The 18,508-nt window shown below is 30.4% G+C and overlaps 1 protein-coding gene across 1 annotated transcript in view; it reads left to right on the forward strand.

The window, feature by feature from the left end:
• The first annotated feature begins 796 nt into the window (after positions 1-796).
• The window catches only part of LOC136971995 (alpha-1,3-mannosyl-glycoprotein 4-beta-N-acetylglucosaminyltransferase B-like), a 98,607-nt gene continuing 80,895 nt past the window's right edge, over positions 797-18,508 (forward strand). The window contains exon 1 of the mRNA XM_067266531.1: positions 797-906. The gene's annotated coding sequence lies outside the window, so the exon portion shown is untranslated. The remainder of the gene's footprint in view (positions 907-18,508) is intronic.

Genomic DNA, 18,508 nt, shown 5'->3' on the forward strand with positions numbered 1-18,508 from the left:
TATATTTTGGGGACTTCACTTTCGTCTGTTTACTTCCATAAGAAAAAAAATAAAGGCATTGCTTCTCTGACAGGAGAAGAATCTTCAATTTTAAGGAAGGAAACGAGTAGAAAAATATTGGTGACTAAGACATATAGAAAAAGATTCTTTATTGACGTATTCATTGAAGAATATTTTTCCTCATGTATTTTTTTCTTCATCATCATAAAGTACAGTAAGTTGCAAGAGTACCAGTGCAGTAGATAAAACTACAGGCACACTAGTTCTTAGTCGCGGGTTCGCACCTCATCGACAGGGTAAAAACATGGAGTTTTTGAGTTCTGTTACGTGCCTAAACCTAAATAGGGACCATTTTTCCTTACTTTACGTGTCTAGTACTCAAATAGGGAATCAGTTTCCCTATAAACAGTCCATCTAGAATTGCTCGTGTTGCTTTGCGCATTCCATCAAACAAACTAAATATTAGTGGAAAGGAAACATTTTATTCACCATTATGACAGGGGTTGATATCGTTTAACTGTTATTCAATACTCCTCTTTATCTTCTCCTGTATTTTCATTCGTCTCTCTCTAAACAATCGCCCTGTCTTCTGTGCATTTGTCGTGATCAGGAAGTAACACGAAGCCAATGAATGTACTGTACTTCTGTACTAAAATCGCGGAATACGGCCTTTGTGTGTGACGTATATGAGCATCTTCTCAGACATGAGCAAAAAAGAATACTGCTAGAGGGCGCTGAACGTTTCAATATCGACACTGTTATTCAACACGACACACGAGACCGTCAGTTACTTGTGTGAACGTTTAGGGAGATGTTATCTTTAAACATTGACACTATTATTGTGTAGATAAGTGTCATCTGGATATCTGGTGTTACTTTAATGAACCTCACTCTTATTTATTGTTGGTAAGTGTTATTTTTCATATAATAATCTATTGATAAGTCTAAAGACGAGGAATAAACAGGATACTGTATAACTTAAACTGTCTGTTTCGTCACACTAATTCTTATTAGTATTTAATTCATTCTTCACTCCGCACCCGTCATTATGCCAAATTTTAATATAAAATTATTGCATAATTTAATTGTTAGATAATTAATAATTAGGAATAACGATTTAACTTAACGAAAACAATTAAGATATTAGACAAAAAGGGACAATAATAGTTTGGTTTGATGAAATAAAAGGGATGGGCTTTTTACGAGTTGGCCCTGAAAAAAACTGGGATGTTTGTCGGGTACGAACCCACATCCAATGTTCAGTAATGTTATCCACTCATTATCTATTTCTAAATTATAATTTTAGCATTAATAACTTAACAATTTGTTCCTTATAACGAAGAATGATGTGTTAACTGAAACAAGTTGGACCAGGTTAATTAACAGCGCATACGAAGTTACCTGTAAACATATAACAGAATATATAAAATAATATTGGGAACTTGAAAATATACATTTTGTGTTAATTATACAATTGGAAACAAAGTTAATGTCGATATTCATCTGTATACAGGACTAGTCAATCCTTTGAACGGATAGAAACACGAAAAAATGGCCGTTGTTGGCAGGTGGCCGTTATTAGAGGTGTTTGCGTTAATAAAGACATACAATTTAAATTATTTTAAACATGTTTCATTTAATCATTTTTAGTGTTTATGATCAAAGATTATCAAGAAAGAAATTCGATACGTTCCTTATTTTTTTCTAAGAAATGCAGGAAACAGACTTCCAGTACACATCACTTGATACTTTAATTATTTTTTATTCAGTTTACTCCCTCCACATTAATTAAAGTATTTCAATTAGTTAATGAAAGTCTTCGGTATATTTTTTTTTAATTAATTCGAATTTAAGTGAATTCGGTTATAAATTATCGTGTTTAATTAATTCTAATTCTACATTTATACTCGTTATATTTAATAAAAATACAGCTTCATGTTTTTTAAAGCAGGTAGTTACAGTAGATAACATGTGTTGTGCATCTGTAATTTATAATTAATGAAAGAAAAGCCGTGTAGTGCTTTTTGAAGAAAAAAAAAGAAGTTATAGCGTTTAAAAGAATCAAATAATACAACTTTTTATATATTAGAGTTTACAGGAATAAAGATTTATGTGAGACTATACTGTAGTATATACCTACACTGTTGTTTTATATAGGTTTTTATTATACTACCACTTAAATGTACAGTAGGTGTTTAGGTCTCTGTGTATAAAGAACTATCAGTCAAATTTCAACTAAATTGATTAAACGTGCTGTCCTGAGTATACAGTTTCGATTTTCGAGGAAAAAAAATTAATTTAAAATTCAACCGCTAGGAGGAATTATGGCGCTACTGTCTCCTTAATATATATATATTTATTTACATATGTTTTATAATAAATTTCGGGTATAAAGGTAGTCGTGAAACAATCGACTGGTGAACAGTTACGGCGCTGTGTGACGTAATGCTTCAATAAAACGATCAGGCAAAGCTGCACCTTTCCTAATCGTGTATTGCCTGTTGAACCCTTCTATTAACGAAATAGAAATATTATCTTAGCATTTAAGGAATTTCGGACCCTTTTCGACTCGTTTTATACACAAAATTCGTTAGAAAACGTACAGTACAGTATGTAAAAATGCACGTTAAGGAAACAGCGACGTCAAATTTTACCCTAGCGGCTGAATTTTAAAGTGAATATTTTCTGAAAATCGGAACAGCATTCTCTAAGCAGCATTTATATAGAATTTGATTGATATTTGTCGAATGGTTCTTTCTACATACAGCTCTGAACACCTATTCTTCGACTATGATCACCCTGTATTTTTACAAATTAACTAGTGTAGAATTGTCAAGAGACCTTAATTTGGCTGTTTTAAACAATAGTAATATTAATAAGGACATTATCGAAGATAATCTTATCATCATTTATAGTTTACTCGGCCATTATTGATTACATTAAAGAAGTTTCATTATAGTATAGTATTATAGTAAACTGTCAAATAAAAGTCTTTCTGTTTATATACAGTAATTAAATTAAAGCATATTGAATTACTGTTTTCACATTTTTTTACAACACAACGAGCAATTGTTTATTGTGACATCGTCGTAATGATTGAATGCAATTCTCAATCATAATTTCGTTTTAAAAATCACGTTACTTCTGATCCTGGCAGGAAGTTCGTATATAGTTAATTGGGAAATCCGGTTTCTAAACTTTTTATATCCGGTCTCGTTTTTTATATATTTGTCTTTTCGTATCTGGTCTCGATTTTTCTCTCTTCAGCTTTCCATATCTGGTCTCGATTTTTCTTTCTTCAGCTTTCCATATCTGGTCTCGATTTTTCTTTCTTCAGCTTTCCATATCTGGTCTTGATTTTTCTCTCTTCAGCTTTCCATATCTGGTCTCGACTTTTATCTATGTAACTTTATTCTCGAGATGAAGGAGGACTTTCCAATAAGGGTGAAGATAAAAGAATTTTTTCATAATTCCATTATAATAATAGTGTATTTTTATACTTGACATGACGTGAAATTTTCTTTACTTTTCCTTAACAACTGAATTGTTCAGTAATGAAATCTCTTCTCTATTATGTTGGCATACGTAAAGCTCGAATCTTTCCTTTATCCTCCATTTTTTTCTGTTCTAATAGTTGCTTGTTTCTACCTTTACGTCATTTTTTTGGAACAGATTCATCGGAAAATGTAAAGGAAGTCGTAAATGTCATTACTTTTCCATTTTGTTCTTGCCAAAACTCCATTAAATTAAAAAAAAAAAATGGTTAATGCATTTGAATTATGCTGAGTTCTATCCAGAAAGTAAAGATTGAAGATTCTATTTGTTTTTTTTTTCTTCCCTTCTAACTTTTCTCATAATTTTATTATTTGTACAAATTTATATGCAAATATAATTAATTTTTTCCCTTCGAAAAGATGAAGTATAGCCATAATCAAAATATTACCTCACCCCCAAGATTTTTGGACTCCTAGTATATTAAAATGCTGAAAAATGCAAAAAATTGGAGTTTTTTCTGTGTGTATGAATATTTATGTAACTGGGGGCACCCTCTTAGAAGGTTAATAACTCCTGTTCTTTTCACCAAAAATTTTTTACATTTTGCAGGGAGGTTTGCGTAACAAGGGCATTTGTGTTGTTAAATTTTGTTGGTTAAAGGTCAAGGAAGTGGGAAGTTAGAAGGGGTCTTGTCGAATGTCGAGTGGCGTCTGATTTAATGAATATTTTACTCGTTATTAGCATTTACAATTCTTTTATAAAACTCATCCCAACGCTCAAAATTAAGATTTTTGCATTTCGTAACAATTAAAGATATAAAAAGTTTTAAATAAAATATCCTTAACAGATGGCGCCACGCACAATTTTAAGTTTTTTTGGCCTGGAAAGTTATGCAATTCATTGCTTAATTTTTATTTTTTATTTGGCATATGTAATCTTTGTCGACAATGTAACACGATCATTAACAATTATCCTTATGAATATTAATGAAGGATCGCCAATTTTCGCGCGAAGTATGTGTTAAGATTCTCTGTTATAATTGCAAAATTGTGTTTTATGTAACAATCCATTTTCAGAAATAAAAAATAAAATTTTCGTGTGAAAAACCTTACAAAAATTGCAAGAGATCACTCGAAATAATAGGAATTTCTCTGCATTTTCCATGTGTGTGGGTTGTGTGTAGGTTGTAAGCAATACTTCGTACTTACATTTTCTATTGTTATTAGCAGTTAAAGATTTACGCTTCTGAATTATAATCGTAATAACATTCATATTTGGCTCGATTCAAACATTCAATAAACCTCCTTTTAATTTACAATCATACATTTTCATAATATAGTTACTGTATGGATTGTTTCGCATAAACAAGACAGCGAGTTGGCGAGGCGCAAACCCACGACCAAAAAACGTTTTTATGCGTTTGGTCGCTAGTGGGCGAATATACATATGTTTAATTGTCTTTTTCGTGTATTTATTCGACTTTATCTTCATTTATTTATTTACAAAGGATCTTCAGAATCTCTTGAGCCATTCCCCGAGTACGCTAAAATACAATTATCAACAGGTATTACTTTATTATTTTATGAAGTATTCATTTCTTCTGTTATAGTAGGTGTCTATTATCTTTTACTCATTAACGTTTTAATTTTATTCTTTGTTTTCTTATAGGAATTTGACGCGAATAACCACTTTACTCTTTCACACAAACGAAAAAATTAATTAGGCAATTTCTCTTCTAGATCTATAAATTCAGTGGCCATTTTTCTATTTAAATATCGATGTGTGTTTTTTCTATCCTGGAGAGAATTAATTGATTTTCGATATTCTTAAAAATATTCTATTCACGATTCACCTGGGCGTTTTTCTTTTTTTGGCATTGAGCCTCGAATAGTTTGATTGATGATCCTAAACTCGCTCCATAATAAAAAAACTAGTACATGAAGAATAAAGGAAAGAAATTTTTCATAATTAGCTACAGAAACAATCGACCTCTCTCTCTACTTGTTGATAAATTTGCTATAATTCTCGTGTCACAGGAAATTATTCAGCAGGGTGAACAGAATTTATGCTCCGCTAAAATTACTCACCACTGACCGAGTGGACAGAAAAACTAAACACTGGTGGGTGTCGCGGGTTCGCACCTCAATAACGTGCAGATTTCTGGGTCCTTTTACATTTCTAACACCTAAATAGGGGTCAGCTTTCTTTAGAAACTCCTCCCTAGAGCCATCTCCTTTGGCAAATCCATCATATGTTGCGTGGCTTTATTCCGTAGACACCTCGTTTTAACGTTGGTCTTATTTATTAACAAATTGAATGAATGTGTTATAAATTTGAATATAAAATAATTTAAATGTGTTCTATTTAAAATTTCGTTTGAATTTCGTACGCTTATTCTCCGTACGAGTAGATTATAATTTGTGGAAATTACTCTTGAGAAGTTCGAAATGGCGTAAGTTTAGAAGGGAATTTTATAAATGATTTTCGTATTTTTGAATTAGTTTTTGAAGAAAAATCTTTAGAATCACGCAAGAAAGTAATTTACTGTGTGAAAATTTATCAATTCTTCCATTAACTATAAGAATTTTTCCAAATATGAGATTGGTTTTGAATATGATAAACCGTTAATCAAAGAAATTTAGTTCGAGTTTCCAACTGAGTGTTTATACATATAAATCTTCACTGTGTTTATTATTACTTGGATAATGTGAAAAAGAAACACTAAAGACAATTACATGGCAAGTGACTGAATGATTTTTGGTGTTTGCTTGTTGTTTGTATACGGAAAAAGTGACGATCTGCCGAGGGGTTCTCCCGGGAGGACTTTCTGTGGCTTCTATTTAAGTGTTTCAAATATGAATAAAACCCGGAAAACTCCCATGTGATCGTATGGGAAACTGGTTAGAAATCTCAGTCTTTATCTAAAACAGAGCAAATTTATTATAAAAATAGAAGCGATGCATCTATTGATGATGCATTCTTTTATAACTGATTTGACTTCTTAGAAGAGAGAAGAATGTAGTAAGTGACAAGCCACTAAATAAATTTGTCAACAGACGATTAAACTTTATAGGCTATGAAATCTATAAAACAGGAGAGAGAATTTAATAAAAATGGCACACTCCCAGTTTTTTGACTTGTGGAGAGTGCAGTAAAACTGCATCCCGTTACTGGATTTTCGGGAATCTTTTTTACGTGTTTAATACGTAAATAAAGGCCAGTTTTTCACAGAAAGTGCATTGTTCAGGGACGAGCACCCCTTGACAGGTGTGTTGTGTTGCCTTATCCCATCACTTCCATGTCATCTCAGCTTATGATGCTATAAAGAATAATGTTGCTGTGTAAAATAATACACTTTTATTTTACGAAAAATATATTATTTATATGTATTATTGACATTATAATCAATAATTTATTACTTTAATTTTTGATTGTTATGAGGTACAAAATGGACCCAAATCTTTGTTCTATACACGCAATTATAAATAACGTTTTCGTGTCCCTCGTCACGACACGTTTATAAAGATCTAAAGTGGAACAAGGTTTTGTATTGGTTAATTACATTTTAAGTTAAATCCTTTCCTTTCTTTGAAATCACGTGACTGGTGTCATTGATAATTCTGTAGCTACAAATGACTTAAGATGTTTCTTCGTCTTTAAAATACAGAAACTAATTCATTAATTAAGCTCTGGACATGTTTAAAATAACAAATATTTAAAAATTTAAAGTAATTTGGCCATTCTTGGCACGTGTCTTGTCTTATTCAGGCTCAAAGATGACCCTTTCGCCTATGATATTATTAAAGTCTAGAGCGAATTTAAGGTGTTGTATTTAAGATATCACAATAATAATGATAATTTATGGCTATAGAAGCAGATATTTATCAAAGAGAGTGCTTAATTTTAAATAAGAGTAGTGTACAAGAGTACAAGATTATTTATCACTGAAAGAATTGAATCCATTCGTCTTAAGAACGGAGAAACCCATCAACAAATTTATCAAAATGTATCTTCGGATATTAGAGTTTAATCTTTATTAAAATTACCAAACATTCTACAGTGAAACCTCCGAATAACGGCCACTGATAGAAACATAAATGGGGCCGTTTTACGGAGGTGGCCTTTGTTTTGAGGTTATTTTATATAATTGCGAAACTTTTTTGAAAAAGTGTCCGCCGTTTAGAGGTGGTCCTTTTTAATGGTTCGACCTTTGTTCTTAATTTGTTTGAGGTAATTTTAATTTAGAAATCGCCAACTTCGTTAGGATAATTGATGTAAATTATTCTTAGTTATATATGTCTTTACTTTTTTTTTTGGCTTGAAATAATTTATTAGGAGCAACAAATTCATCTCGCCCCATAAAAAATTGGCCATTTACAATAGTTAAAATTATAATTTTGTATAATTTTTTTCTGTTGATACTTAAGTTAAAAATGCATTGCTATTAATTCTGGAGGGGTGTTATTAAATGACATTCTTCAATATATCGCTGGCTTTAAATATGTTCCAATGGAGCAAAATGCGTTTACTCTTGCGGAAGAAATATTTGCGAATTAAGATTAATGGAAAATTCAAAGATTTTTACTTTTCTTAGAAATTATCTTTCTTTGTAAATTACTGTTTGGGAGAGTAAATGATATATAACAGAGGCAAAGTATGGCAATCGGTCAAAAAAAAAAAAAAAATGGCACTCAAAATTTTTATATTTTCGCACTCGGGGGACCGTGAAACATCGAGAAATGCAAACAAGGATTGGGGATTTTTTTCTGTGTATGGATTCTAGTCTGTGTTCACGGGGACACGATTTTCTTCACTCAATTTGAAGTTTAATAACTCCTGTGCATTTTGTTGAAATTCTCTGACATTCCGTACGATGGTTGATGTGTTAGGCGAAAATGTTTCTAGAAATTTTCATGAAAATCAGACCATTAGTTCGGGAGATATGGCCCCATTCCTTTAATATCTTTCGAGCCAATCTGAAGAGTTATAAAGGTAATGCTAGCAATTATTAGGGCTTAAAAATGATAAATAATACCTGGGAAATCCAGAAAAAAGACTCTTTCCAGCTTTATAAAGCTATATCTTTTGTAGAAATGAGTAATGATCATTCAATATTATTGATTCTGTACGCTAAATTCTGATTATCTTCTACTTTTTTGAAACTTAATTAATGTCGAGTGGTGTTGAAAGATTACATGTTACAGTTCCCACTACTTTAGGTCATAATTTTTATACTAGCCTCACTAAAAACAACTTTCCTTCGTGTAAAGTATTTAAAATACAGTAAAATGTTTTTCTTAAAATAAAGGTATTACGAATTATCTCGTAGTTGGCTTATGTAACAGAAAGCTCTTCGCTAAAGCCAAACTACGAGTTAATTCGTGCACAGACACGATTCGTCCTGTCACTTTGCTACAGCCAATCGGAGATGTGCGTCTAAATTTATTAGTAATAAATCGGATATGGAAGCGAGCACATCACATTTACGTCTTTTTTGAGAGTGTTATTTTTTATTTATTTTTATAATCAAATTATAAATATCCCAAAATGGATAAGAAAAGACCACTGACTAAAAAACAACTTGATTACTACACTAATCTAAGTGATTCAGAATCTGACAAAATTTTTGGTAAGGATGGGGGAGTTTATTTGGCAGCGAAATGGTCCTGTTACTGTATGTAAATGGAAAGACAAACGAGAAGTCCTTACCGTTTCAAACATGCACGTTGTTGAAATGGTAGAGGTGTTCAATCGCAATGGAAAATGTTCGATGAAACCGAATATAATTCGAGATTATAATAATGGAATGTCTGGCATTGACGATCAGATCAAATGCTATCGTACTACACAGCTCTAAGAAAGACTATTAGATGGCCCAAAAAGGTTGCATTACATATTATAGAAATATAAATACATAATGCGCACAAACTCTTTCAAAAAGCAACTTCTTCTAAAATAAAACTTATAAAGTTTAGAAAAGCATTCGTCAAAGCGTTGATTGGAGAAGAGATTCAACCAGTTTAAAAAAAAATTAAATTGCAGAAGCTTCACTATTTACAGAGTATCCCATCTACTCAGAAAAAACAACATCTGAAAAAGCCATGTCGAATTTGTACCAAAGCTAAAAAACGCCGAGAAACGCGTTATTTCTGTCCAATCTGTCTTGAAAAGCCAGCCCTTTGCGTAGAAGATTGTTTTAAAAATTATCACAAACAATAAAAATATCGTTTTGCTTTTGATTTTGAATAAACATTTTATAATATTTTCTGTTCGTTTAAATTTATATTTCTGTTTTATAAATTATCACAAACAATAAAAATATTGTTTTGCTTTCGATTTTGAATAAACTTTTTATGATTATATTTTCTGTTCATTTATTAATAAATGTTCTGTTCATGTAAGCCAAACTTGATTTTTTGTTCTTGCCCCTGAAGCTATCTATTCATATTTACACTGATATACTACGAATTACATCGTAGCTGCACAAATATGGCAAGGAAACAAACTACGATATAACTCGTAGGTTGCGTCCTAGCATACGCTAAATTCTGATTATCTTCTACTTTTTTGAAACTTAATTAATGTCGAGTGGTGTTGAAAGATTACATGTTACAGTTCCCACTACTTTAGGTCATAATTTTTATACTAGCCTCACTAAAAACAACTTTCCTTCGTGTAAAGTATTTAAAATACAGTAAAACTTTCTTACAGAAATTAAATTAACTTTGATCCACACCCGAATCACTATATAAGCAGCTTCAACTTAACATCTTCCTTCAATTTCTTTTATAAAGTTTAGGAGAAGTTCGAGTGTTGAAACCGTGAAATGAAAAAAATTCGGAATCTTTTCTGTGTATGGGGGCAAGATATTGTTCACCCAATTTGAAGCTCAATAATTCCTGTCCGTTTCGACGAAAATTTTTCAAATTTTGCAGGAAGGTTTGCGTATTAGTAGGAAATATTTCTAGAATTTTTCAGGAAAATCCGGCCCTTGGATCGGGAGATATGGCTCATCCCCTTAATATCTCCTGAACCAATCTGAACACTTAAAGGTGATGGTAGCGATAATTAGGGATGAACACGAATGAAGAATACCGGAGAAAATCCAGCAACAACGTTGTCAGCTTTTTTTTAAATATGCAATTCTTAAGGAAATACAATTGAATTTACGTAAAAAAAAATAAATAATTTCTTGCAGAATTTTAATGTTTTATAACTTGACGATGGGTTTATAACTTATATTGTAGTTAATCTCCATATTTCGTAAATTAATTTCTATATAATTTAATTATCTTTCCACTTAACTGCATTATAATTGATGGATTAGAGAGAAATTGCCCATTTGGACTGTTTACTTCTTGGTTTTATTTCTTTTTTTTTTAACCTCTGGAAAATGATACGAAATTATTTTGTTATTTAAATTGTAAAACCTTGTTATTTAAATTAAACAGTTTTGAATATATAAATGAATTTTATAAAACTGTTTATCTGTTCATTTACTTAATGCATTTTATTCTGTGTATTATACTGGCTTAGTGCAATTTATTTAATTACTTTAACGGAAAAATGGTTTATTTACACTTTTATTTTTATAATATACAGTGCATTTAGTTTTATTTTCATCGAAATTTTATATTTTTATTAATTTTTTATAATTTACGAATTTTATTTAATATAAAACAAAAATATTTATAATTAAATGTTAAGTAAAGCAAGATCCAATTAAACAAAGCTATTTTTTTGTTTTAAACAAGTATTAACCAATCAGCGTAAAGATTTGCTGATATTAAAGATTTTAAATCAAACTCTTGTTGTGATTGGTTAATTGGCTATCAATTATTCTCGTTTTATCAATCAATTATTTCTAGAAATTATTTTTTCAAATTTAATTTTTTAAATTAAGAAATGATTTTTTTATTTATTTATTAAAATTATTAACTGTTTCATACGAAGTCTATAATGTAAATATGATTGGCTACTTAAAAATCGGTACCGCCTACTTAATGGATAGAAATCATTTCAACAAATAAACTAATCGGTCGATTTCAATAACCAATCAACACTCTAGTTGATTAATAATTAGAAATTTAGTTATCATCTCTACCGCTGATTGGTTATTTCTCAAAAATAACCATATTCGTCGAATTTATCGATTAATTTATTCAATTTTTTGCCGCTTTTCGTGAAATTCGTTAACTCTAAGAATATTCTATTTTTTAAATCAATTTCTGTTAATGAAATGTATTTATCTCAAGTTAGTTCAAACCTGTGAAGACGGAAATATGAAAAATGGCCGTTTTTTGAAGGTTACTTTGTATGCATTTAAGAAAGAAACGTTTCTGAAAATATGGCCGCCGTTATTGGTGTTGAAATAAAGATTGAATATAGGACGTTCGGCGTTTCGTGGTGTAATTTACCTTTTTTAAAGGCAACGAAAGTAAATTAGCAAGTGATTATAAATAAAAAGATATATATATTTTTATTCAAATACGCAATTCTGAAGCAGTTTTATGATGTAAGAATTTCCTAAATGACAATCTTTCTATACAGAAAACAATTTTTGTAAGCTAATTACTACAAGAATTTTATAGTAAAGTACTATATTAAATTTCTATATGCAGATGTGCTTACAATTGATATCTTGCAAGAATAAAATTCTCCAGAAAGATTATAATTATAATCAAAGACATTGTTAAGTTTTATTTAACTTAACTTTTACAGATATTTTAATATTTCAAAGTAAAACATGACTTATTTTACTTTGAAAATATATTACATAATAAAGAAATACACTTCAATTACTACCACAATGATCGATTTCTATTCTATTTGACATATTATCTTTAAACTTTAACTTTATCACTCGTATTATTTCTATGAAATTAAACCTTTTCTAGATAATGACATAAATAATAATATAATTTCTTTGTTAACACGTTAAAATTTACGCATATTTTCGTTTACTTCTTCAGAATTCGATGTCGAGATGCGACTCTTTAATCTAAATTTTTTGTGGCTCGTAAACTGTGTATCCTGTTTATAAATATGTATTTTTTGTCTTCACTTTCTTTATGAAAATTATTTATCTGTAGTAAGAAATAATACATAAAATCTTTTGTGTTCACCTAATTAACATTTAACTCTTTCATTTATAGCTTTAAAAATGGTCTTCCTCTTCATTTAAGGTAGATCTTATTTAAATAATACAGAACTTTTAGAAAAACATAAATAACATCTGATATTTACATTATTTTAGCTCCGTTTATTGCTTTTTTCGAACGTAAATTAGTTGAATTAAAGATCTAAAATATTCTTCTTTAGAATACATCAAAACAAATGAAGGTAGAATTAACTTAATTAAGGAAAAATTATCCGATGATCTTTCTTCGTCTTTTCTGAATATTTTCCATTATTTTGAGAATAAAACTAATGAGTTTTAAGTGTATTTTTTGAAAACATTATCGAGACTTCTCAGCTGTATTAATACCTGGAAAAATTATCGCTTACATTATTAAATTAGCGGCGCTACACGAGGCTAATGTTAAATTATTTCTTCGCAATTTAGCATTAACAATGAGAATTCATTTTTATTCACAAATTAAGTTTATAATGAAGTTTACTTATTGACACGAATTAAGTAAATAAATGTTGATAATACAAATACAACAAAAAAAAATCTACAAAAGGAATTTTGTGACTTAACAATGAATGAATGAAGAAGGGTATTTCCCATATTGATACGTAAAATTAAAGCAATATGAATAAATTTCCTTCTCTCCTCTTTCTTATCCTTCTCACTCTTTCTTCTTCCTTCAACGTAGACTGTTAAGTGGATCTAACCTAATAATATTAATAATAAGAATCACATTCGCAACGTTAAATCTAATTATTCTTAGCTTATATAGAGAAATAAATCAATATTTATTGTCCTAGATGATACATAAAGATTATGGAAATTTCCTAATGACAGGAAATGGAAAAAATGGATAAAGTTTATTCCGACTGCCATTTCGATTTATTGACATTCTCGTTATGATCAAAATACTTTTTCTTTCTCTTCTCCATCTTCCTTTCGGAGCAGATGTTTCTGATCTCTCTTATTAATAGACTAATTTTGCATCACATTAATTGGATTCCGGGTATATTTTCTCCTTTTATCAGATATTTTATACGACATTTATCCTTTGCATCCCTTCTAATTTACTTCCTTCTGTACCAAGGTGAGAAATTACTACTTAATTCCGCCGTTTACAAGCGATAAATCTGACTCTAAACAATGAATTTAAATAAAGAACAGTATGCTGAATGTTTAGAAAGTTATTAAATATAATAATTTCCTAAAGTATTATATATATTTTCAATTGTTATTGGCTTATTTGTAGTAAATTTTTCCCTGAATTAATTTTATAAACATATACAAGTACAGTAAAGTCTCTGTTTAAAAAAATAACCCGAATAAAACTGAAAGAAATCGATTCCGGTTTACACAGATTTTAATGTATTGTATTTTCTAACGTGTGTTAGATTCTGTGATAGATTTTTAGTAATTTTTTTATACGTTACAGATTCATTCTTTTACTTTCCCGGCTGTTTATATATAACACAGGTTTTGTTTGCTTCCTTTAAGAGTTAATAACTTCCGTACCTTTTGTCGAAAATTTCTGAAATTTTGCAGACAGATTTATATATTAGGGACTTTGATGCTATTAAATTTTGGTGGTTAAAGGTCAACGTGGTGGGGTTATTTTTCTCGAGACTTGATGAAGATTTTACTCGTTATTAGCATTTAAAATTTTTTATAAATCTCATCTCTACCTTTAAAATTAAGCACTTTCTTATAATTTATATCTAACATAATATAAATATTTAATTGATCGTCATTATTCTTTTAGTTTATTCTGTTTTTCATCTGTGATATTCCATTTCTGTATATTCTTTCATTGTGAGTGCCGAGAGATGAAAATTGATGTTCATGTCATCCGTTTTCAATTCAGATATTGTTTTTCCTAACATGAAAAACTACAAGGAAATTCGATAAAGATGCTTTAAATTCACAGTTTATCGCTATACGTGACGAATGATGTTTCAATTCAAGTAAACACTCTGCGAAATTGCACGATGCAAGAGTCATAAAACGTGCATGATCATTTTTACTTTTATTTGAATGGGTCCTACAAAAAGTTTAAATGTTATCATTGTGTTTCAATAAAGCTAAGAAATAATATATTAAAATATATAATTTTTCTTTATTTCTTCAGAAGAAAACTGATTAAAGTATAGAACAAAAAATAACAGATGGAGTAGTTTGGATTATATGCAGTGATTAAATTATTTTTATTTATTTGTAATCAAACCTCTGACCAAGGAACACTGGAAGAAACCTCCAAAGAACAGCCACTTTCAACAACAGTTGCAAGTGGCCGTTGTTTGAAGGTTATTTCGTGTGCATTTTTGTTCAACGTTCCTGAAAAATTGTCGCCTTTTAGAGGTTCGATTGTAATTTATTTTTTCATGCATGATACAACTGTAACTAATTGATATGTAGGCCTATATGTAATATATAGGCACTATATATATATATAGGCCTACATATTAATTACTTACAGTTTATATATTCTACTTTATTAATAGTTTTACATAATCTCGACACATTTCACAACTTTTGTATCCTCCTTTGGGACAGTCTTCAATTTATAATTTGAGAGGAAAAGACATAGTCGATACACAAGAATAATACAGAAGAAACTAGTATAGGGAAGAATACACAGGAACGATATAGAAGAAACGAGTATACGGTCGTACACAGGAATAAAACAGAGGAAAGAGCATACAGGAATAGTAGAAAAGAGCTGACAAAGCAATTCATAGGAATAATACATACAAATTTGTAGAAATAATACAGAGGAAATGAGCACCGAGACAAATACACAAGAAAACCCATTATTTTCCTGCGGGTTTCCTGTATAATGGTTTTCAGTGTATTTTCTATTATGAGGAATTATGACACGCTGTATTTTATAAAATTTACTCACTTGTCAATCCGAAATATGAAAGGAAAGTAAGGGAAGTAGATCATTTAAAAAAACCGTAAACCAATAAAAAAATAAAACTATAAAATATATTTTTGGATTAATTTAATTATAAAGACGGCAACAAATTAAAGAATATGATTAAAATTCATTTTTCTAACTGTCGAAGTGATTAAACGGGGCTGAAATTTTATTTTCTTACTTTTCTACGTACTGTACGTGTAAATTTTTGAAAAGATGTGTTTAAATAAAATTGTCAGAATTGTAATTGATTTCGGCGTGCCTCCGTAGAAAAAAAGCCACACCTTCGCATGTGCTTGGCAGTTTTCTTGGTTAAAAAACATTGGCAACAGGTCACATTTGAAGAATAATTATGATTATTTTATGCTAATAACTTCTTAAATTTCTTAATTTAAGTGTAATCTTACACTACATATTTCTAATGTAAAGTTATTAGAGATCATACCCAAGGGTACCCTAAACCAATCACTTATAAGAAAATACTGTACAGTACACTGTACTCCTAATTCAAATTTGTCTGGGCCCCACGAAGCTATATGATGTCACTGCCTTAGCTTGGTTGTGAATACAAATGTGTGTAAATTAAAGTTATTAGATGACTTCTTTGATTATTATCCAATAAGGAAACCTCTCTCCTCTTTCTCCTCTTTTATTAGTGGATAAAACGACTGAAACACTGGTAGTTTGTCGTAAATTCGCCTAACTCTTCGGCTCCTGGGCTGGCCACGTAAAGTTTCTCGGGTTTTCTCCATGTGTTTACGTAATACCTAACAATAGAACACGTCCAGACATCCCCATATACCTTTCATTATACTGATGTCATTGTAATCATTATATTATCAAAAATATAAATGGAATTTGTCATTTTTATAAGGTGTCTTCCGGGAGGACTTTCTATGGAAAATTCATAAAGAATTTTTTTATGGTAATGGTAAAGTTGTAGAAAATTGTAAATCCAAAATCGATATTGCCAGGGACGGAAAACATTCGATTTTTCGGGTCTAAAGTTTGGCTTTTGGCTACTAAACTGAATATTACAAGTTCTTACACTACAGGGAAAAATCAGAAAATTGATTTCCAATCGTCTTCTCGGAATGTAACACGGAGCGAGAATATTCACCTGGGCTCAGTCACTGTTACAAATTTGATAACGTGCGTACTAAAAATAACTCTAATTAATAATATTTTACAACTTGTTCACACTTCTATTCTAGGAAATATATGTCTGTGGTTGAGTGGTAACACCACTGAATACTGGTTGCGGGTTCGAGCCCGACCAGAGGGCTGGTTACGTGGAGGTTTTCTTCAAGTGCTGTACCTAACATCATTACGTGGCCACGAGGAGTTTTTTGAGTTCTTTCCACGTATCTAACACTTAAATAGGGGCCAATTTTGTGTAGAAAATTCTCTCGGGTGGCACCCCTCCTCGTAGATCTCCATGTGTTGCATTGCCTACAAGTCAATCCAATCTACTTTATTATTATTATTATTGTTATTAGTTGAAGAAAAATCATGAATTTTTGATAAGTTTGGCTTAGTTTAGTTAACACACGAATTTCTTTTCTGATTTATTTAACACATTTAAGGAATAATAATTTTATTTTGGAATGAAATGGTAACTTTAGTAGTTGACACGTCAATTAGTGAAGTATCTATCTGATGTGATCTATCGGAGAAGATAATCGACTTCAACTGTGTTGGCTTCTTATCCCAATTGACATATCTTGGTGTTGTCTGCTTACACGTTGATGATATCTAATTTCATTTACTGAAGTGACAACAGAAACTGTTCATTACTTTCTTCACGCTAGATTAAAATGCGAGACACGTGCTCATTATCTGATCACGTTTCTAAATATGTTATTTAAGAGGATGGTTTTCCAGAGTTTTCTTAGATTCCCTTGGTCAAAACTTCAGTTTTTATGCTTACATTTTTAAGTTGTGCAATATTAAATAGTGTGGTATAGAAATATTGTATAAAACTTCTTGGGGCAACTAGAACACAATTTTATACATTTAAGATAATATTTTGTGTTCATTTTTATATAAAAACTGAAATATTTTAATTTTTGAAATGCCCACCTGATTATCAAATAGATAAAACACTATTAGTAGGTCGCGGGTTCGTGCCTCGCCAACAGCCTGGCCGTGTGCCGTTTTGCGGGTTTTCTCACATAAAAACACTTCGATAGGGTCCAATTTATCATAGAAAGTCCTCCCAAAAAACTTACCCTTTTGTTACATCGCCGATATCTCGTGTTTCCGTGTACAAACAAACAAACAACCTAACCTGACGTTCGTCTTTTGTATAACCTAGATCTTTTATTCTTCACAACACCCCCTTTAAGTCTCTTCAAATTAGAAGATAATTAAATAACATTAAAGTATTCGAATTTTTACAGTACTTACGCATCATAATATCAACGTTTTACAATTAATTCCTTCTTAAATTAGTTTAATGGGCCATTTTATGGGCTGAAGGTTGCCATATTTGATATCTTATAAATATTTAAATTAGGAATGTAAATGCTATCAAATAATTTCCAGTTTTACAATAAAAAGTGAATGACAAAGTGGAATTTCTTCTGTGAGGATGTCAGGGAATAGAAAGTCTCTTAGAGATTAGGAAAGAAAAATGCTTTACATGAACGAGGAAAAGAAAGGAGAATGCGTAAAAACAGGAATTTCTTTTGTAACCAACAAATGGCTTTTGTGTGAAAGGTGCAAGAAAGAAAAAGAGGGATTAAACGGTTTAAGAAAAATGGCATCCTGTATCCAGAGAATAAAAACGAATAATTATAATCTTTTTCAATTCATCCTGGTAACAAAGTGAGTAAATTTTTTTTTACCGCTCAAAAATTCATCTTTTTGACTGGCTCAGATGACGTAGAAAGTGTTCTTTAATCTTTACAATATGTTATCAAAGACGAAAAGTATCGTACTCGTATATTTGTAACGTGGAA

Source organism: Centruroides vittatus, unplaced genomic scaffold (genome assembly GCF_030686945.1).
Source record: "Centruroides vittatus isolate TY-2023 unplaced genomic scaffold, ASM3068694v2 contig_2747, whole genome shotgun sequence".
Classification (NCBI taxonomy): domain Eukaryota; kingdom Metazoa; phylum Arthropoda; class Arachnida; order Scorpiones; family Buthidae; genus Centruroides; species Centruroides vittatus.